This window comes from Malaclemys terrapin, chromosome 6 (genome assembly GCF_027887155.1).
Source record: "Malaclemys terrapin pileata isolate rMalTer1 chromosome 6, rMalTer1.hap1, whole genome shotgun sequence".
Classification (NCBI taxonomy): Eukaryota; Metazoa; Chordata; order Testudines; family Emydidae; genus Malaclemys; species Malaclemys terrapin.
The window spans coordinates 96,802,039-96,825,403 of record NC_071510.1 but is presented as its reverse complement, the minus strand read 5'-3'; the positions used below and the strand labels follow the sequence as shown (position 1 = coordinate 96,825,403).

The 23,365-nt window shown below is 42.3% G+C and overlaps 1 protein-coding gene and 1 pseudogene across 5 annotated transcripts in view; both read right to left on the bottom strand.

The window, feature by feature from the left end:
* The window catches only part of PDE4D (phosphodiesterase 4D), a 1,107,352-nt gene that overhangs the window by 727,435 nt on the left and 356,552 nt on the right, over positions 1-23,365 (bottom strand). The gene's annotated exons all lie outside the window — the stretch shown is intronic.
* Positions 18,117-18,950, bottom strand: LOC128838948 (ubiquitin-conjugating enzyme E2 Q2-like; annotated as a pseudogene).

The window sequence follows — 23,365 nt, the reverse complement described above, 5'->3', positions numbered from 1 at the left end:
TCATATTATAATTTTCAAGTTAACCTAAACTATGTACAACTTTGACAGTAAATGATCCTTGGTATGCTCAGTATTTTGATTTAGTAGTTACTTCAGCCCTGTAGTGATCATGTGGAGACCTTCTTTCTTTTCAACACACCCTCTCTTTTTCTGTCTCCCAAGCAGCTACTCCTATGGACTTTCCTTCCTTGTTCCTGGAGACCCTGAGTGTTGTCCAGTAATATCCAGCCCTACCTCATCTTTCCTTAGGCCTTTTGGGGGAGGGGGGTCAGGGTCAGGCGGAAGAGAGAGAAAGAAAGTGACTTAGAGCTAACGCTCAGTTTGGCCATGACCAAATAGGATCTCTGCATCCGGTCATACACATAAGTATAGTACATTTACACCTCCCCACCACAGCAAACCTCTAGCCTCTCTCTATAGCACTGTATCACCCCTGCAGAAGTATATTGTTGAATGAACTTGAGATAAAAATCAGTCAAAATAATAAAACTAACAACTTCTAAGACTGTACATGCAATATGTAAAAATGAAGAAAAAAATCTCATTTACATTGCATTGAACAGATCTAGATGCTATGACTAGCCTATTAGTCTTCTGAAGTTAATTAACAGCATTGTAAACAAATACAAATTCCACATAATTTGGAAGATTTAAGGTTGTTTTCTAACTTTCATCTAATGAATTAATAGACATTTGCAGAATTCTGTAAAATTTTCATTATAGAACCAGAGCTCAAATCAAATTAAAAGAAAACCTGGGCTATATTTTGAATAAACTTGGACTAAGAAATGGTTCCCCCGGAAACTATTCAAGTCTGTGGTTTTGGTTTGGTTTTGTTTTCAATTTTTAAATTCATTTCAAAACAAAACTCAAAGCAAAACACAAGAAATAAGGTCACTTGTGAATCAAAACCACAAAGTTTTACAACATTCCTACACACTGAAACCATCAACTTCACAAAGTGTATGTCTACACTGAAATCAGAGATGTGACTGCAGCACACATAGACATACCCAAGCCAGCTTTGATCTAACTAGCTTGAGTAATAATTGTAGTGAAGCTGCAGCAACACGGGATAGCAGCTCAGATATATATCCAGGATTCGGGATGGGGGGGCGAGAAAGAATGGCGTAGTACAGCCTAAGGCTACATCTACACTACAGGGGGGAGTCTATTTAAGATACGCAAATTCAGCTACGTGAATAGCGTAGCTGAATTCGACGTATCGCAGCCGACTTACCCCGCTGTGAGGACGGCGGCAAAATCGACCTCTGTGGCTTCCCGTCGACGGCGCTTACTCCCACCTCCGCTGGTGGAGTAAGAGCGTCGATTCGGGGATCGATTGTCGCGTCCCGTTGGGACGCGATAAATCGATCCCCGAGAGGTCGATTTCTACCCGCCGATTCAGGCGGGTAGTGTAGACCCAGCCTAAGACACTGCAGCTTTGCTGCTATTGTTATTCAAACTAGGTAGATCACAGCTATCTTGGATATGTCTACATGTGCGGCAGTTACACTTTTGATATCCATAAGTCATACTGCATGGTTCTACCTTAATACATAATTCTTTTGGGAAAGTTATGTTGTAGGTTTCATTGAGTCAGAGCAATTAAGAGTACTAATGAAATTAAGAGTAATAGTGAAAGGGTTTAACACTTTCCTTTACCCTTTTTGAAATTATTGAAGGGATAAAATAACTAAGAGCAAGTAAAATGTTTATTGCAGAAGAAAATGAATGAGGGTACTTCTATTACATTTTAAATGTACAAAAGTACAAGAAGATTTTTCTAAGAATAGAAAGTATTTAAATGAATCTACACTCTTGGGGTCCAATCCATCTGTCACAGAAATAAACAGAAGTCTTTCCATAGATATTTAATAGGATTTGGATCTGTCCCCTGATATGTAAAATCTTAATACAGTGCCCATCACTGAAAATATACCATGGAGGGCATGGAATACAGGTACCATGAGCTGTATCCAGTCTACTCAGAAGCTTTGCCTTACCTACAAAAGCTTTACGAAAAGCACCATGAAATAGACAATCACTATGCTCTCAAATGAACTCACACAGGAAAATGATAAAAGCCAAAAACAGCATATAACCTGTGGGTGACCCCTTTTCACGAAGCAATGATTCTAAATCTGATCTCTCAGTCCTCATCGTCAAAGGAAACCTGCACAACACCTTCAAAAGATGAGCCTGGGAGCTTAAATTTATAACTTTGCTAGGCACTAAAAATCATGGACTGAATAGAGACACTGGATGTATGGCTTATTACAACAATCTATAATCCATTAACGCTCTCCCCCCCCCCCCAGCTGCTTTCCCCCCCCCATCTTCTTAATACCCCTCCATTCATAGGGAGGAAATGGTTCACTTCACCTTGAATGGTCCCTTGAAATATGTATTAACTACTTACGCTAAACAATCTGAAGAAGAGCTCTGTGTGATCTTGAAAGCTTGCCTCTCTCACCAACAGAAGTTGGTCCAATAAAAGATATTACCTCACCCACTTTGTCTCTAATATACAGTGACACGTTTGCCAGGGCTGAACATAATGCTTCTTTAAAGAACTTGCACTAGAAAATGCTTTTCATGTAAGAAAAATTCCTTTTTTCTAGTCCTGTCTCATTAATAAAAATATACTACCAAATTTCTCCACCCACATTGAACTTCTGTGTTCAGTAAGGGATGTCTGCCTTTTGTATACCCAACTTTAAACTTTTCTCCTCATCTTAAAGTGTGATGTCATGAAAATGGACATGTGTTAAAAATACAGTAATCATTTCCTGTAGGAAGTTATTTGGAATTGAAAACTAATTGTTCCATTCTGAAGTAGAGACCTTTTAAACACCAGCATACCTCTCCAGTCAAGTGAAAGCAAAAGTAGATATTTCTACCTGCACATTTCATAATAGCTCATATTGTGGAAGGAATGTAAACCTCTTAGTTCCATCATCCAACATAACTATGACTTTCATGGACTATTTGACAATGTACTTTCACAATAAAAGCCTTGTTCTCCATAGTTTATGATGAGACCACAGACTTATCAGAATGAGGCTTGAGTGGCCACTTCAAATACAGAAGTCTTTTAGACAGTGCATTAAATCTAACATAATTCTGTAATCAAATAAAAAACATCACTGTATGCTTATATTGTCTATGGTCATTAGAATAAAAGAGAAGATACTACAGCAAATAATTCTTGCAATATAGATTCCAAATTGATTTTCCTAATATGCAACTAGCAATGTAGCTACATCAGCCTCTGAGTAGATCAGGCCTGAGTTTAATAATCAGACTGCACTTGGTAGAGACAGGGTTCTATGACCTTTCATAGAACTTCACTCAAAAACTCTCTGGCAATAAAACCAGTGAAATAAAGTTTGTCACTTGATGACTTTGTGTGTAGACACAGTAGAACATAAGAACAAACTATTGGCTGATTATACTCTGAGGGTAAGAAACAATGTCTAGTAGCTTTTGAAGACTCCCATTAATTGTTCTCTCATCACCTGAGATTGGGTGTCTGTGGAATGGAGGCTTCATATACAGAAAGGAACTTGAGAACTTGTCACCGAGAAAAGAAAAATTTGGGTGCACATATTGAAGAGCAAAACTACAATAAGCAGTTTCATTTGATTATCAGAGTCTACAGTTAAAAAAAATCCTTTTTTGACTGTAATAATTTCTCAAACATTTAGAAAAATTCTGTTGGTAATGGTAGAAGAGGGACAAAGGGAAGCATTATAAAGGGCCTGATTCTGCATAGTAATGAGAATCCTCACCTCAAACGGACTACAATAATGCTGATAGCATTCAGCAATTCACTTAATTTAGCCCAAAATGGATAAATCCCATAACCACAGAATCACATAAATCAGCTGTGAAATTAAATAATATACAGATAAAAAGTGCTATATAAGAACGAAGTATTATTATTAGAGCTGAGAGAATGATTTTTCAGTGTGGTGGCTGAACAAAAGGAGTTTAAAAAAAATGTTTTGGATTGACCTGAAATGGAATTTCTTTTTCCTCACTGAAATGAAAAACCAAAACAATGTTGGTTTGGGTCAAACAAATTAATGTCATGAAATTAATATCTTTTCACTTTGTTTTATTTTCAGGGATTCTGTTTGTTTCTTTAAATAGAGCTAGCTAAATTTCTAAATAAAATGTTTTAACTTTAAAAAAAGATATTTTTTTTTGGCGAAAACTATTTTTGCAAATTTGGATTGAATTCACAAATATTTTTTGTTGACCTGAAATTGCATTTTTTTTTTTTTTTTTTTTTTTTTTTGGTGAATAAACTGGCCACATTTTTTTCTCAGTTCTAATTATTATTAAAAGTAGCTAAGGCCTGGTCTACACTACGGGTTTAGGTCGACTTTAGCAGCGTTAAATCGAATTAAGCCTGGACACGTCCACACGACAAAGCCCTTTCTTTCGACTTAAAGGGTCCTTTAAACCGGTTTCTTTACACCACCTCCGACGAGGGGATTAGCGATAAAACCGGCCTTTGCGGGTCGGAATTGGGGTAGTGTGGACGGAATTCGACGTTATTGGCCTCCGGGAGCTATCCCACAGTGCTTCATTGTGACCGCTCTGGACAGCACTCTCAACTCAGATGCACTGACCAGGTAGACAGGAAAAGACCCGCGAATGTTTGAATTTCATTTCCTGTTTGCTCAGCGTGGAGAGCACAGGTGACCACGCAGAGCTCATCAGCACAGGTAACCGTGATGGAGTCCCAGGATCGCAAAAGAGCTCCAGCATGGACCGAACGGGAGGTACGGGATCTGCTCGCCATATGGGGAGATGAAGCAGTGATAGCTGAACTCCGTAGCAGTAAAAGAAATGGCAAAGTATTAGAAAAGATCTCCAAGGCCATGAAGGACCGAGGCCATAACAGGGACACACAGCAGTGCCGCGTGAAAATTAAGGAGCTACGGCAAGCTTACCACAAAGCCAGAGAAGCAAACGGAAGGTCCGGGGCAGAGCCGCAAACTTGCCCCTTCTACGCGGAGCTGCATGCGATCCTAGGGGGTGCAGCCACCACTACCCCAACCGTGTGCTATGACTCTCTCACTGGAGAAACACACAGGGAAGACGGTTCGGGGAACGAGGAAGATGAGGATGGAGGTACTGTAGGTAGCTCACAGCAGCAAGGAAGCGGAGAAACCGGTTTCCCCAACAGCCAGGATATGTTTGTTACCCTGGACCTGGAACCAGTAACCCCCCGAACTCACCCAAGACCCTCAGGGCACACAGGAGACCTCTGGTGAGTGTACCTTTGTAAATATTTGTAAACATTACACATGGTTTAAAAGCAAGCGTGTTTAATGATTAATTTGCCCTGGCAATCACGGCCAGTACATCTACTGGAAAAGTCTGTTAACGTGTATGGGGATGGAGCGGAAATCCTCCAGGGACATCTCCAGAAAGCTCTCCTTTATGTACTCCCAAAGCGTTTGCAAAAGGTTTCTGGGGAGGGCTGCCTTATCCCGTCCGCCATGGTAGGAGACTTTACCACGCCAGGCCAGTAGCACGTAGTCTGGAATCATTGCATAACAAAGCATGGCAGCGTATGGTCCCGGTGTTTGCTGGCATGCAGACAATATCCATTCCTTATCTCTCTTTGTTATCCTCAGGAGAGTGATATCATTCACGGTCACCTGGTTGAAATGGGGTGATTTTATTAAGGGGACATTCAGAGGCGCCCGTTCCTGCTCTTCTGAACAGAAATGTTCCCCGCTGTTAACCACGCGGTGGAGGGGAGGGGTGAAGTGATCATCCCAGAGAATCGTGTGTGTGTGGGGGGTGGTTTACTTGGGTTTGTGCCGCATGTTAACCGGGAAACCGCAGCCCCTCCTTTTACATTGAAAACCCATTTTAAATGGACAACCCAATTCATCCTTGATATGGGAAATGCGCTGCTGTTTGCAACCTTTCCCGCATGTTAAGAAGGTTAAAAAAGCCAAAACACTGTGGCCTACCATGGCTGCCTGCAAGCCGAAATATGCGACCTTGTAATGAAAGAGTGTACCCATTGTTCTCTAAAAATGTGTCTTTTTTAACCACCTCTCCCTTCTCCTCCACCAGCTGCAAATGTTTCTCCTTCGCAGAGGCTAGTGAACATTAGAAAGAGAAAACATAGGACGAGGTACGATATGTTCACGGAGCTGCAGATGTCCTCCCACGCTGATAGAGCACAGCAGAATGCGTGGAGGCAGTCAATGTCGGACATGAGAAAAGCACAATATGAACGAGAGGAGAGGTGGCGGGCTGAATGGCGGGATGAAAAGAGCAAGTGGCGGGCTGAAGACGATAGGTGGCGTCAGCTTGCAGACAGACGGCAAGAGTCAATGCTCCGTCTGCTGGAGCATCAAACTGATATGCTTGAGCGTATGGTTGAGCTGCAGGAAAGGCAGCAGGAGCAGAGACCGCCGCTACAGCCCCTGTTTAACCAACAGCCCTCCTCCCCAAGTTCCATAGCCTCCTCACCAAGACGCCCAAGAACACTGTGGGGGGGCCTCCGTCCACCCAGTCACTCCACCCCAGATGATCGCCCAAGCATCAGAAGGCTGGCCTTCAATAAGACTTAAAGTTTTAAAATGCAATGTGTCCTTTTTCATCCCTCCTCCCCCACCAATCCCAGGCTACCTTGGCAATTATCCCCCTACTTCTGTGAGGAACTAATAAAGAATGCATGAATGTGAAAAAACAATGACTTTATTGCCTCTGCAAGCGGTGCTCGAATTGGGGAGGGGAGGGTGGGGTGGGGTTGTTGGTTTACAGAGAAGTAGAGTGAACCGGGCCGGGGGGGGGGGGTTTGGAGGGTTCATCAAGGAGAAACAAACAGAAGTTTCACACAGTAGCCTGGCCAGTCACAAAACTCGTTTTCAAAGCTTCTCTGATGCGCACCGCGCCCTGCTGTGCTCCTTTAACCGCCCTGGTGTCTGGCTGCGCGTAATCAGCGGCCAGGGGAGTTGCCTCAACCTCCCACCCCACCATAAAGGTCTCCCCCTTACTCTCAGAGATATTGTGGAGCGCACAGCAAGCAGCAATAACAATGGGGATATTCTTTTCGCTGAGGTCTGAGCGAGTCAGTAAGCTGCGCCAGCGCGCTTTTAAACGTCCAAATGCACATTCCACCACCATTCGGCACTTGCTCAGCCTGTAGTTGAACAGGTCCTGACTCCTGTCCAGGCTGCCTGTGTACGGCTTCATGAGCCATGGCATTAAGGGGTAGGCTGGGTCCCCAAGGATCACGATAGGCATTTCACCATCCCCAACGGTTACTTTCTGATCCGGGAAGAAAGTCCCTTCCTCCAGCTTTCGAAACAGAGCAGAGTTCCTGAAGACGCGAGCATCATGTACCTTTCCCGGCCATCCCACGTTGATGTTGGTGAAACGTCCCTTGTGATCCACCAGGGCTTGCAGCAGCATTGAAAAGTACCCCTTGTGGTTTACGTAGTCGGTGGCTTGGTGCTCCGGTGACAAGATAGGGATATGGGTTCCGTCTATGGCCCCGCCACAGTTTGGGAATCCCATTTCAGCAAAACCATCCACTATTGACTGCACGTTGCCCAGAGTCACTACCCTTGCTATCACCAGGTCTTTCATTGCCCTGGCAAATTCTATCACAGCAGCCCCCACCGTAGATTTGCCCACTCCAAATTGATTCCCGACTGACCGGTAGCTGTCTGGCGTTGCAAGCTTCCACAGGGCTATCGCCACTCGCTTCTCAACTGTGAGGGCTGCTCTCATCTTGGTATCCTGGCGTTTCAGGGCAGGGGAAAGCAAGTCAGAAAGTTCCATGAAAGTGCCCTTACCCATGCGAAAGTTTCGCAGCCACTGGGAATCGTCCCATACCTGCAGCACGATGCGGTCCCACCAGTCTGTGCTTGTTTCCCGGGCCCAGAATCGGCGTTCCATGGCATGAACCTGCCCCAGTGACACCATGATTTCCACATTGCTGGGGCCTGTGCCTTGTGAGAGGTCTATGTCCATGTCAATTTCCTCATCACTCTCTTCGCCGCGCTGCAATCGCCTCCTCGGGTGGTCCGGGTTTCGCCTTGGCATGTCCTGGCTCTGCATATACTCCAGGACAATGCGCGTGGTGTTCATAGTGCTCATAATTGCCGCGGTGATCTGAGCGGGCTCCATGATCCCAGTGCTAGCTATGGCGCCTGGTCAGAAAAAAGGCGCGAAAGTAGTATCTGATGGACCAGGAGAAGGAGGGAGGGCTGGAGGGAGGGAGGGCCGAGTGACGACATGGCGTACAGGTACAGGAACAGGGAATTAAAATCAAGAAAGGTGGCTGTGCATCAGGGAGAAACACAAACAACTGTCACACAGAATGGTCCCCCCAAAGATTAAACTGAAAACCCTGGGCTTAGCAGGCCGTTGATTTCACGGAGGAAGGGGAAGCAAATCTATTTTTTACATCTTAAGCTGGCAGCTGACGGTGCAGCATGAGTGATAGCCTCTGCAGTACGATGACGACGGATACCAATCGTAATATACCATCTTCTACCAAAAGGCAAGGGGTTGCTGCTGTGTAGCAATGCAGCCCCACGTCTGCCAGCCCCACGTCCGCCAGCACCCAGCATCGCCCTCGGCCTCTTCTGGGTGCTTAGCAGACAATACTGGGCAATTGGCAGAAAATAGTATACTATGACTGGTAGCCATCATCATCGAAACAGTAGCATGTCTGCCCAGGTGGCCATGATTGACAGCCACTCCAGTACGACGACGATGGGTACCAGTCATAATATACCATCTCCTGGCAAGGGGCTGGTGCAATGCAGCCCTACGGCTGCCAGCCCCACGGCTATTACTCATGCTACACCGTCTACCGCCAAAAGGCAGTTAGCAGCTGCTGCTGTGTAGCAATGCAGTCCCACGTCTGCCGGCACCCAGAGGACATATGGTGACGGTGAGCTCAGCTGAGCTGAGCGGGCTCCATGCTTGCCGTGGTATGTTGTCTGCACAGGTAACCCAGGTAAAAAGGCGCGAATCTATTGTCTTCCGTTGCTGTGACGAGGGGGGAGGGGCCTGACGACATGTACCCAGAACCGCCCGCGACACTGTTTTGCATCATCCGGGCATTGGGATCTCAACCCAGAATTGCAAGGGGCGGCGGAGACTGCGGGAACTGTGGGATAGCTGTGGGATAGCTACCCATAGTGCAATGCTCCGGAAGTCGATGCTAGCCTCGTACTGTGGACGCGGTCCGCCGACTAGAGCACCTAGAGCATTTTATGTGGGGACACACACAATCGGCTGTATACAACTGATTTCAATAAAACCGGCTTCTATAAATTCGAACTAATTTCGTAGTGTAGACATACCCTTAAACTCACAGGTACTATTATACATATCCAAGCTTCTGGTTTTTACTCCCTGAAAAGCAAATGCAGACCAAAATTACTATTCTCCATAAATTTTCATGAATTTTAAAAAATAAATCATTTTCCAAAATTGCACACTATACAATCCAGTTTTACAATTTCCTATAAATATGATATAAATCTTACTAAGACAACATTTTGTTGGTACTATATGGAGATTTATAGTTTCTACTTGTGGATCAAAATCGAATAAAACTCAGGATTTAGTGAAAATGAATTATGCTGAATCTTTGAGGGTGAGCAACAGTGATCAGTTCTATCCTCCATATGAAATTTAATTCTATCCTTCTATGAAATTTAAAATTGGAGCATTTTAACTGTGTTTACCTGAAAATTTCCTTTCTTCATTCTAAGGTCCTCAAATCTTTTAAAATGGGTGTTTCACCTGCTTGCAGTTTAAAGCAGAACGAGACCTGTCAGTCATTGGCAGCAGGGGAATGGACCTGTGAAGTTCTCTGTAGTTGAGACAACTACAGGACAAATAGCCAAGATGATTTCATTCTACTATCCTAAAATACACATTGTGTTAACTATACTGTAAAGGAAAAGTATGACAGTTTCTCCTGCTGCAGAGCGTGGGGATTAATTTTCCCAAATGAAATAAACGTGTATCTTTGTATGCCAATTTCCAACTCTATTCTGGATGATCCAGGGTTGGCCAGGTATGTGGCCCTTTTTACTCAAAGAAACAATTTTCAAGCAAGTATAGATAAATGTTCCTATTCATTTTGCTGAGATCAATTTTTGCAATGAGATTTTCACAGCAGTGTGCCTCTAGGGTGATGTGGCAGGGCAGGGTGAAACCCCTTGAATGCCCTGCTAAAATGCTGGCTAAGCCCTGCTTTCAGGCAGAGAGGCCAGGGGCAGAGGCTCAAAGCAGCCAGCAGGGAGCCCAGCTGTGAGCCCTAAGAAGGGCTGGCTCACTGCAATAGACTGAGCATTTCAAATCACAGAACTAAGTAATCTGAAGATGTAAAACTGAAGCAATCACTGGAAGGAAAATTAAAATTAAAAGTAGGATGCTATAGTCACTTATATAAATTCAATTTTGAAATATATATGAATTTGTTTAAATTACTTTATGGGCAATTCATAATGGACATTAGTCCAACAATATTTATTAAGTTCAGAAAAGTATTTGTATCTTTCATGGATACAGAGTACCCCAATCATTACAATATCTAGGTGCCAATAACACTTAGAATTTAGTAGTAAACAAAGAAATAAACAGCTGCCAGACAAGTAAATGACAAATCTCCTAAACATTATTGCTGTTATACAGGCTATCACCACATTCTGAAAAGCTGTTTTTGTTGGTATGTCAAGTTTGAAAATACCATAGCCCTCACTTGTCTTGGGTTGCATGGAGGTTCTTAGAGCATAAATAAGGTGAATAACTGATCAAAAGAATTTATGCCTGCATCTGTAATTTTCAATCCATGCATCTGAAGAAGTGGGGTTTTTTTTACTCATGAAAGGTTATGACCAAATAAATCTGTTAGTCTTTAAGATGCCACCAGACTCCTCGTTGTTTTTGTGGATACAGACTAACATGGCTACCCCTCTGATACTTGATCAAAAGAGAAGTTTCAAACTGAGCAAAAGATCAAAGGTGTGACTTGGGATGAAAAGAATGTTGCATTCAGTTAGAGCTATCAATCATTTTTTTGCCAAGATTTGTGAAGTGATAATGATTTTTTCCAGGACCTAGAGCTGTAGCCACAGAAACCTTGGGTCTGACTAGCTACGCTAGAAGGGGGTGATGAGGTATCTCATACCACTAGTTCACTAGTGACAACAGTAGAATGGAACTCATTCCTTCTCTTCCTGGAGAAGATAGCCTCTAGGTCACCAAAAGACAAGCCTGAGATGGAGATAGAGAAGTAGCTATTCCGTGCCTCCCTAAAGATTCTAGGCTGGACTCTTTAGTGCAAATACAGCTGCTTTACACCACTCCACCAGCAGAGTCTGGCAGCGAAGCCAGTATATCTAGCTTCAGGGGGAGCATTCCAATGTCAGGAGGATCCTCCACTGGTATATAAGTAACTACACCACTCTTCTCCCTGTTGCCAATGTACGATCTATTTGTTAGAGGAAAGAGGTGTCACCTGATACCTCATGCTGCAGTGATCCACGGCTGCTATTCTAGTTCCTTGAGCTCACAGGTTACTCTGTTTTACATTGGAAGACTAGCCGTTGGCTCATAGGAGTGCGAAGGTGAGCTTTGCATCACCTTTGTGCAGATACAGTGACACAGATTGAGCAGTTTCCTGCAATATCCTTCAAAGACATTATTGTATTAAGTTTTATGTAACCAGGATTGTACATAATCTATGTACGATCTATTTGCACTAAAGAATCCAGCCTTTGGAGGGAGGGGGGATATATAGCACAGATATGAAATCCCCAGTCAGAAGGGAGTGAGATGCTGGTCTCTGCCCAGGAGAGGTGACATCCGGGAGTCAGAAACTTATAGTAATAGTGGGTGTCCTTGGTGAACCACTGAGGGGGAAATACAGGTGCAGTTACCCTGAAATGATGACAATATGCACACACATAAATTATACTGTGTACTTTTTGGTCATTTAGCCCTCAGAGTATAAAGGGAAATCTGTCCTGAAATGACCCAGAGCTCTAAACACCTGGACAACACCCTGTCCAGAAATCTCTTACTGTAAAAAGGGCTGGTTCTAGAGTCTAATAGAAGATAAATTACTGGGTCTGTGAGAACAGGAATCCAGAACACAAAGTTTTGGAACAGTGGTAAGCAAATGAATAATCTGAGTCAAATGGTTTTCCTATTACTAACATAAAACCATTTAACTCACCAAATGGAGCAGGTATTCCAGTTATTTGCAAAAAACCTGTATTTATTTCACATTCCTCTATTTGCCTTCAATATGATTGACTGGTAAATAGAGTAGATTTAGAAGAGATGTTTGTAATAAAATTGCAAAACAAAATCAGACCTCTTTTATATTACAATAATCGTACAAATACCTGTAGCCCTTTAGATTGTGGTTTACAAGGCTGCAGAAATACTATGTAGAGACATGGCAACTAGCCCCAATGGTAAACTGAAAAGTTGTATATGTAAGATGTATCCCAGTGTTTACTTACTACATCATCAGCTCCATCATACACCTTTCTGAAGTCACAAATTTCAAATAGAAAAACTGGAGATGAAAATACCACATGGTGAAGTTCAGCTCAGTAATATTTTACACTTACATATTATGCCTTTCATTCAATTATCTCTGAACACTTTAACAGAGGTTAATAATTGCTGTATTTCTATCCATATTTTTACACGACCACATTCGGGCACAGATAGGTTAATTGACATGTCCAAGGCCACACAGTGAGCAAGTGGCAAAGTCAGGAAAAGATCCCAGGTCACCAGACTTCTAGTTCCCAACTAACTACTACTCCTTTAGCCTTCCTGTGTACATGAATTCAAGATGACCTTCAAATTTTAAAATACAGGGGACAATTCTCCATTTAAGAAGAGCTGACACAATGATTCTGATGTACTGTTCTATGTAATGAAATATCATTGGGTTTCTTGAAAAAAACAGTGTACTATAATGAATTATTCTTAAAGAATTGCAGTGGTAATTATAAAGAGACACTGCATTAAAATTATGTTTATAAACAATATTTCCTTTTCTGTGTTCTCGTTTTAGTTGATCCCCTCCTAACCAACTCCCCCAAGCCTCCCTTAGTTCCCCTCCTCCCCCCCCAAAAAAATACATGGAACTAACATGCCATTTTCACTATCACATTGTTCACTTGCATGTGTGTTCTACCCCTTTCCCCACCCAGTGTCTGTCTTGTCTGTTTAGATTGTAAACTCTTTGTGGCAGGAACTGTCTGCTACTCTCTTTGTAAAGGGTCTAGCACAATGGGGCCCCACTCTTGTTTTGGCCTTAGACACTGCTGTAATAAATATAATTAATAAAAATAACAGTAACATATTATAAAGACACTGCATTTTGAAACACCTAATTCCCTTGGCCATTTATGCTTTCTTGGGGGCTGGGGGGAAGTTGTTTTTAATTTTTCATTTCCCTCAATTTGGATATTAAAACTACACTGGTCTGTTTAATTTTGGTTTTAACAAATTCACTTTCTTGTTCTCATGTTCAATGTTTTGTAGGTAAATCTTAAAACACTACAGAGGAAACTTTACAAATGTTTTCACTGAGTGGGTTTAAAAAATCATGACCAAGTTTTCAAATTGCACTCCAGTACATTTTGTAAAAACTCTTATACACAATCTAAATTTTGAATCAACACTATTTAACTGTATCCCTTTAATACAATATGGTATGATACCCATTTCTATATAGAAACTATAAACAGGTTGTGTCCTATTTTCTGATTTTATTATAATTTTTTAAAAAATTAGATACATCCATCATACTAGCCAGTATGTCCATAGGGAATCTATCCATCCATGAAGCATTTTTAAAGAGAAGTTCTTCTGAAAAATAGCTTAAATTATCTAGTAGTACTAAAAACACAAATTAAAACAAAGGTCACCAAAAATGAAATGATGTACTCCTAAAGACTTACCTTATTTTCAAAAATTTTTGTGCAAAATACAAATTATACAGAAATACTATTGCTACAGGTACTTGTTTGTTTATAATGCAAACAGCAACACTTGGGATTTAAGTTGAAAGTGAAAACCTATCAAAGCTCTAGAAAACCTGATCTTTCTGAAAATTCTTTAATATCTTTAAACGTTTAAATAGAATTTGTTACAGTCCATTTTGTTTTTACATTCAATAGTTACTTGTTTTCAATCAGAATATTTTATTTTGTGTATTCATCTATGCTGTCAACAAATACCAGTTAGCTAAACTTCCTTACACCACTTTACTGCCTTACTTCAGAAAAATAGATGCATCTGAAGCATTTGTTTCTTAGAACACAAGATGGAAATAACCACTATAAACCCTTGAATTATACAGTATCATTGTTTAGTCAAAACAATATTATTAACACAATGTTCATGGAGAATTTTAAGCTCCTACACATTTCTCTATTCTGAATAAGAATTAGTTACTAAAAACTCCAAAATGATATAAAAAGAAGGAAAAAAGCAATAGCAGCAGTTTTTCTTGGCTTCTCAACCTCTCACTAACTGATTAGTTGAGTACTACATACATGAAACACTGAGAATGTGTTTAGATCGGTCACAATATGGGAAAATGCTGAATACTCATGCCATCATTTTGTGATTCACACCAGTTACACTTCTTTACTTGTTTCAAGTAAAACATCAACATTCATTCTTGAAAACTAAAATCCTAAAGCGTATAGTGAATGTTTTTATCTATTGAAATTCTGTAATGGTTATTCAAATGGTTATTAAAATAGAAAATAGTTCATTCTTAGACATTATTATTTGTTCTCTTAAATCTCTCAGTGTTAAAATCAATGTAATAATTATGGACAAGCACAAGCTCACATAAGGGATACAAATATTTAACTGTCACTTGAAACAAAAGATATTAAAGACAGACTAAGTAAAAATACAATTCTAAATTTTAGTTGTTGAAATTATTTTTATGTACTATTTATAAAATGGAGACTAGGGCTACTGTTGTGCAGAAACAGAGTAACTGAGTGCAAGAGAATATGTATATGTCTCACAGTTTACCAGAGAGGTACAATCATATCATGCACAAGGTCACATGCTGTAGAGCTCTAGTATGCACAAAGTAATTCTCTGGTATTTATTTACAAAGCATACCACACTGTAAGATTCTGACCATTCAAATTAGAAAAAAAAAACCCTTATCAATATTTAACTGCAGTTCAATGTACTATTAAGTAAGTTTCTCTCCCTACAAGCCCTTTATTCACAATGTCCACCTAATATTCAGATTCAAAGGTGTGGTTTTTTCAACTAAAGGAAGTGGTTCCACTTGCTGCAAATGAAGAATCATAAATTGAACTACATCCTGCCATCAGTTTTATAGCAAAACTACCCATTGATTGTAACAGAGAGTTCAGTTTAAAAACTGGTATCACTCTATAGCCCATAAGCTGCAAAGTAGGCACCATTTAGCTGCACACAGCAAAATAAAATATAGCTCACTTAATAGGGGAAAATAGACTAATATATGATGGACTCCTCCCTCTGGCTAAAAAATCATTAGTCCATTTCTCCATCGAACCCATTAATCCTAGCAAGTCTCTAACCCTGGATCTGTTACACTGCTCACCTTCACACAAAACGGTTATTATTGGAACCTTATGTTGACAGCACAGGTTTCATCCTTCCCTCCCCTTCTCAGTGCCAACATTTTATACTCCTAAGATATCACTGTAATGAAAGCAGCAGTGCATCTTTTATATTCTCTTTAATGAGGAGCGAGTAGCAGGGAGAACGAGAAAGGGGTCCCTTCCTGCTAAGCTAGGCGCTCTGCGGTGGGTGGGTGATGTGTTCATTCATTACATAGGCTCATAGCACGTTTCTGGGGAAGATGATTATTCATTTTGCTCTCAAACTTTCCCAAGTCAACCACGTGTTTGGTGGTGGGTTGCTTTGGGTGGGGGTAGAGGGGTGTAAAAGTCTTTCCCTGTTTGTATGGTAAAGAGACGCAAGTTCTTCCTCGGCCATTCAAGCTCTTGGCCATTCAACTCTCTCAGGACTCAGCTACTAAGTAAGTGGCCTCCAATTCCGAGGTGCCTGGGCACAGCACACACCTCTCCCCCGCAGCTATGCCCTCATTACCGCCCCCCTCGCCTGTGTCCTGCTGCCCCCAGTAGCCCTCTTCTCCAAAGCCCTCACTAGTCTCGCCTCTGCCCTGGTGCCTCCCCGCCCCCTCCCCTCACGTCTGTCCTGCCGCCCCCTACCCAATGCCCCACCTAACCTCCCATGCTCCCCTTCCTGTCATCCTGCTCCTTCACTATGCCCCCTGCCCTGCTACCCCCTCCCCCACTCGCCACTGCCCTGCTAACTCCCCTCCCCCCCGCAGCAACGGCCCTTCCTGTCAAACAGCCCCGGGGGCACAGAAGGGGGCTCTGGGGTGGGGGGTGGGCGAAGATGGCGGGAACGCCTGACAGGCACCTCAATGCAGCCAGCCCCCCACAGCCAGGAGGGGGAACGGGGAAGCGGCGATGGAGGGAGAGCGGGAGCTCTCCGCCCGCAGGCAGCGCGCCCCAGCCCCTTCCTACCGTCGGAGTCCCTGGAAGGACGAGGGCCAGGACATCCGGGATTTCTTCAAGCCGGGCCGGTGGCCGGTCTCCACGGCGTAAGACGCGCGGTCCATGGCTCGGCAGTTCAGGTAGCGCTCCGTGTCCGAGTAGCCGCGGTGCCTCACCCGGCTGCCGCTGCCGGCCACGTAGCGGCCTCGGGAGGCTGGCGGCGGCGGCGGCGGCTGGGGGCACTGGGGCGGCGGCGGCGGCTGCCGGAGCTGGTGCTGCTCGTGCCGCCACAGATGTTTGGGGGCTTTCAGGCTCCCCCCGCCGCCGGCCCTGTCGCCGCTGTTGGCCAGCGCGGATAAGCAGCTGCCGCCGTCCTCTGCCTCCATGCTCTCTCCTTCGCCTCGGGCGGGCCGGCAGGGGCACCTCCGCGCTGCAGGCGGCTGCTGCTGCTTCCCGAGCAGCAGGGAGCTGCTCAGCAGCCCTTTCCGCAGGCTGCCGCCTCCCCTTCAGCAGCGCCGCGGGGAAACCGCGCTGAAAAGTTGGACAGCTCCTGCCTCACTTCACTCCGCGAGGAGCAGCTGCCGCAGGGACCGAAAGCTGCTGCCCCCACCCCGCAAAAACACCCCGGGTCACTCAGGGAGCTGATGATGAAGCCTCGTGGCTTTAAGCACCGAGAGCCGGGCTGGAGCGCTGGGGAGAACAAAGCGCAGAACAGACTGGAGCACGCTCTACAGCTAGATCAATCTGTGAGACTGAAGCTGGCAGAGGAGAATACACTACTAACGGCCCAGCCCAGGCAGAGGGATGGACTAGATATGACCTAAGACGAGTTTCTATTGCTAATTTCTCTGATTCTTCTCATCCTTTAAAAGCTCCTTGGAGATTTTCTCTTGCTTCTTGAAGCCAAGCGAAGTAAGCATGCAATTAGGTAGCATGTTGCTGCTTGTCTGCCTTCTATTTCTCTCCCACTAGGACTGACAATGGAAAGTGACTTCAGGTAGCAAAGTAGCACAGAGTGGATGTCGCTGCTAAATTGACTTTGGGTAAAAATGGAACCGCAGGCTTTTAACTCCTTCGCTTCTCGCCATTATATTTTAATCGTTCCCATATCAGGCTCAGAAGTCCTCTGCTCCCACTTTGAATCTTCCCCTCGTCTTTCTTCTTCCCCGATGATTAAGCTCTCTCTTCTCTCTGAGAGTAATCCTGGCTGTGAATCAACGCGAGGAAGGTTTAATTATAGCGATGCAGTGCCTGCTGCTGGAGTGAAGGCTGAATCAAGCTTTTCCATTATAAACCACGAGTTTCAGGAGTTTGTAACTGCCTGTAGAAAAATCACTCCGCTGAAATTTACAATACAGTAGCTTCAGCTCAAGACAGCATTTTTTCACATACAGTTATTTTAAAATTTCAGTATGATACGTTTTGCAGTCTTATACACTACATAAGAACAGCCATACTTATGGCACTGAATAAAAAAATGATAAAATTAATTTGTGGAGGCTTTCATCTTTAATGAGAAGTTGAGCAAAAAGTATTCTCTACACCTTATTTTTCTTGAAGATCACTATGTAACAGGCTGTCCGGATCAACTTTTAGAAATTTAATGTGCCACTCGTACAGGCTGTCATTTACAAGTTCCAGTGAATAAATCCTTGTTTTATAACTCTGTGATCTGTATATATCCCTAAGCTCTTTCATAAGTCGATCTGAAACCTGGACTGACCCAGACACTTCACCATTTAGGTGGTCTTGTTTTTAATTCTATTTTTTTCTAAAATTGCAAGTTTCTCTTTTTCAATGCCTTCATGCTCAGATTTCTTTCCATCAACAGGTTCTTCTTTCTTCATGTCATAGTGATCTAGGTCTTCAATGTCTTCACTCATATCTTCTTCCTCCTCCTCCTCCTCCTGACATTACTTCCGTCATTGCATTCTGTCCTGTTGGTAATGGCTGATTTAACATCTCAACATCTGGATGCTGAAGAAGGTTGTATAATCTGCAGATGTCACATATCAATTGCTTCAGTTGTTGAAGAAGCAGAGTATTGCTCTTCTTAATATCTTATAATCGCTCTAACACTGAAATCAGATTTGGGTCATCTGATTCTATAAACCATATTGGTGATGAAGGGGGATAAGTTTCCGTGACATTGCAGTGGATGGTGATCAGCAGTGGCGGCTGCGGGCTGCTCCCTGGCAGTGGTGGCAGTACCACAAACTGGCAGTGCAGCTCATCCAGCTTCCAGGAGATGATGCAGAAGTACTCATGGTCCTTGTTGAAGGTGAACTCGAGGAGCTTCAGCTCAGCCTTGAACCTTGACACTGACATCCTGGCCTCATCTCTGGGCCCAGGCCTGCGCCACCTCACCTCGTAAGTGATTATGCCTTTTTGTTAGTATATTAGACACATAGACTGGGCAGACTTATTTTAATTTTTCTTGCCTGGCCATTTCCATGTTAGACACAGAAAAGGTAGTAAGTCTGTTGAACATTCAGTAGACATATAGAGCATTCTGCTTTTGAGAGTTGTAACTGACAATGACTAACTGAAAATATATTCCTTTTTCCATTTTCCCAGAATTTACTGCAGCCATCCCAGAAGAGACTGAAACCTCCTTGGTGAAGTGAGCCTTGAATATGAGAAATGTTGCCTTAGACATACCGATCCATTAGTATGTGCATAAGCATCTTAGAGTTCTCTTAATCAATCACAGCTAAATGCACAGTGATCCATAAAATAAAACATAACATTTTCAACTCATGAGGAAAATGCCATTTTTAATTAGTTAGGATTCTTAACCTTTCCCATCTCTTTTTAAAAACTTGTGAATGCCTAAAAAAAAAGAACTATGTAGAAAAATGGACAGAATCCAAGGTCTGGATGAAAGCAAGAGAGCTAAAATGCAAATTTTCTGAATGCGTTTTCATCTGTCTTTGTTTACCACAAGACCAGGGTGAAAATATCTTTAGAAGAATTTGTTCAGCTGAAGCACTTCAGCTGTTAATAGTGTGGCAGATAAACTGGTGTATTCTTTTCGTATTTCTTCAGAATGGCACTAACATCAAATGAAATAGTGAAGGTAAGTAATTTGCTTTTGTTTTTTTCTGATTGAGTGCATGGAAACTGGAATATTTTTATCATGCAGAAATACTGGGAATATTATCATTTGTGTCTCCATTTCCTGACATGATGATAATGGGCAGCCCACAAAACTACTGCACTTTTTCCTTTTGTGTAAATATAAAGAGTATAATGAAAATTCAGTTGTAATAGAAACAATTCCAAATTGAGTTAGAAACATAACTGTAAGTATTAAACCGATAACTAGTATATGATAATCAAAAGAGGGAACATTTATTTAGCGATTTAATCCAGTAAATAACAATATCTACCCATCCCACATATAAAAGAAGATTCTTTATTCCATTCAAGTTACATTACATTAAAGCAAATCTCCAATGCCATTTAAGAAACTATATAGTATTTTCCAGGTGACCATTCAGTTTTACTTGAGTAGAGCCAGCCAAAACTCAAGATTTCCATTTCAGCAGAAATGTCAAAATGTGGAAATTTGGATTCAGTCTGATTTTGACAGAAAATATTTTATATATATGTATATATATATATTAAATTTCATACAAACCAGAAATCTCTCCCTCTCCCCCTTCAAATACTTTTGGAAACAGCACCAGCACATGGTGCATAGTACCCATGAAACTGACAACTATATCAGTTTCACTAAGCAGCTTCCTGGGCTTCCAGGGTCTCCCGCAGTCCCACCATGCAGATTGTTTTGGAGCCAGAGACCCCAGGGCTTCCAGACTGCCAGCTGACCTGGGAGTCTGGAAGCCCTGAGCCCTTGGTCCCTGGATCTGAGGCAGTCTGCCTGGTATGAATGCCTCATAGCCACAGACCCTGGAAGCTTATTTCAGGACCTCCAGGCTCCCAACATTACATGCCAGGGAGTCTGGCAGCCCAAAAAGCCCCAGCTTGAGCCAGGAATCTCATGGCTTCTAGGCTTCCTGCTATGGAGCTGGGAGCCTAGATTCTGGAATGCTAGGCATAGAGGGGCTTCCCCAGGGTCCAACAACTTGGCATCCATATGGTGGGGCTGCCCCAGAGATGCTTGAAGCCCAGCTACCCAGGCAGAGTTCCCTTGGAATCCTGCCTGAAAGTTGATGAAAATTCATCAAACCCAACTTGCTTTCGCAAGATATTTCCAATGAACTAGTAATTTCTGACAAAACTCTGTTTTGTCAGTAAATTTTCCTCAGCTTTACTCAATCTTTTAAAGTCAAATGAGTTTGTGTTTGAAGTAAAATCAAGATACAGGTGGACAAACTCACTGAACTAATTGTTCATATCAAAATTTTTATCATGTCTGACTCATGAAGCACGAGCACATTCCTGCTGCTGGTAATGGAAAAATAATTCAGTAGATAATCATTATATAAATCAATTGAAAATATGAATTATTAAAGAGAATAAAGCAAGTGCTTTAAAAGCGCAGAGGTCTGATTAAATATAAAAGACATAGCTAGATGTAGAAACTACAAATCATAGCAAGAGAAAACAGTATTACAAGAACATGCTCACTAATATAAGTTTCACGTAATCCACTTGCAGAATGAATTTACATTAATCATAAAGTTATTTTCCATTGCAAACACAAGTACTTTGTGAGATAGGCTAAGGGTAATGTGTCAATTTCAATATACATTCTAAAATGCTATATAATTGTAGAGAGAAAATTAACAATCAATAGGCTTTTTGTTGAATGGCCTATGTCATTATGGGATGTTCTTAATCATTTGATTCTGCTAAAATTAGTTAACATTATAGTTGTAAAAACTACAAGTAATCTAAAACTATTCTTATTCAAGTTTGAAATTGACCACTGATCAGATTGGTTTGCTTTTTGCAACATATAGGCAAAGATTTTTGTTCGTTAGCTATGTAGGGTACCCATTGTAGGAGAGGATGCTGATAAACAAAATATATTTCCTAGTTTACACAGATATAATGGTAATTTTATTAGCACCCACTGCAGTGCATCCCACAATGGTGAATAATAAAACTACTGAATTTATTCTTCTATCTACATATGCTAGACATTTCTTGCATCTTGTTAGCTGTTTCCCTGGTTTGAGCTCTGGTTAATCTAAAGAGCTGCTTTCTTCCAAACCAGTCTTGTACAAATACCAAACTCAACTTTTAGTATAAAAGTTAGATTCATTTAAATATGTATTACATAGCTGACAATTACATTTTGAAAATCTGAATCACTCAGAAGCAAAAGGCAGAGCTAATAATTCCCTATGAGCTAACGGCTCATACAAATTAATTATTTAATTCCAGCCTGTTACATATGTTCATACTTTACTCTCTCTGTATGCTAAAGGAGTGTTTCTTTGAATACACAAAAAATTCTCTGTTGTGTGTTTTTCCTATTCATTTGGATGAATAAGGTTTGCAGGACTAGGCCCCAAGTGCCATAATGTACAGTTTGTGTTTATTTCTGAGTAATTCAGCATTTGGGGCCTAGTTTTACAAACCTTATTTATCATACTCTAGCCCTGAATGTGACTCATCCCACTGTGGCCACATAAAAGAGTTCCCAGCCTCCCTCTCTGTTCAGGTGTGAGGAAGAGTTCTGGAGTTCTCTACCTTCCCTCAAATAACTGGGCAAAGTGCAACAGAGCTTTCGCTTCACCTCCCCTAACACACCAGCGGAGCTGAGCTGACACGAGGAAAGAGGTAATTGCACTCTGTAAAGGGGTGGCACAGATTACTTATTTCTAGGAGCATGGAAGCATTAGTGACCTGAGTCACAAAATTCCTTCCACATGCTCCTTCTAGACAAGCACAGCTCCATGCAGCCCATAGTCAGGGCTAGGAGGATAGGTGCAATCTAGCCAACAAGAAGTCCTAGGATCATCACTAGCCCTACATAGCCACACAAAGAAGTAAGGGGGAGTAAGGCACCCCCCATACTCCCTTATATGGGCTACCCATACTGTGAGTTGCAACATGGGAGAGGAAGCCAGATCTGCAGAGCCTCTACTTTCCTTAACCAGTGCAGGTGAGTGGCACTGGAGTGGGAGGGGTTAAGACTGAGCACAGCCAAGGCTCAGCTCCCCACTTCTTCTCCGCCCCCCACCCCCCGCTGCAGTATAGCTAGCTCTGCTGGCACATTATGTGATGTACACTTTGCCAGGGATAGGCCCAACAGAATTTACTTCCTGCAGAAGCAAGGGGAAGACCAGGAGGCAGGTTGGTTTGTCACAAACTACTTCACAGGCAGCTCCTGGGATAGTACAACTATATGGTGCCTCTTGCTCAGAGAAAATTGCAAAATGACAGTCTAGCCCCATGTGAACAAGAACTACTGGTCTCTTCTCCAGTTTATTCATTGAATTATTGTTCTGCCCACTTAAAATGGAAGACTGTGTGTACTAGTCTCACAATATTGCAGTAATGTTACAATTGTGTGAACCTTGTTGATTTCAGCTCACAGAGTTTCATGGAGGACTTCCTTCACATTTGAGTCACACCAGACTGCACCCCCTGAATTTTAGTTTGAGTTTCATGTTCAAAGAAATAAAAAAATTCAAAGTGAAACACATTCAAAGCTACTGTTTCACTCACATTTCAATGGAAAATCATAAATTGTCCTAGATTCACATTAGTGAAACTTTCAACAAAAGAAGGCTGAGTTTTTACTTTTTAACAAAATGCCCAAACCAGGTGTGTTTTGCATGATTTCACATTTCAGCACT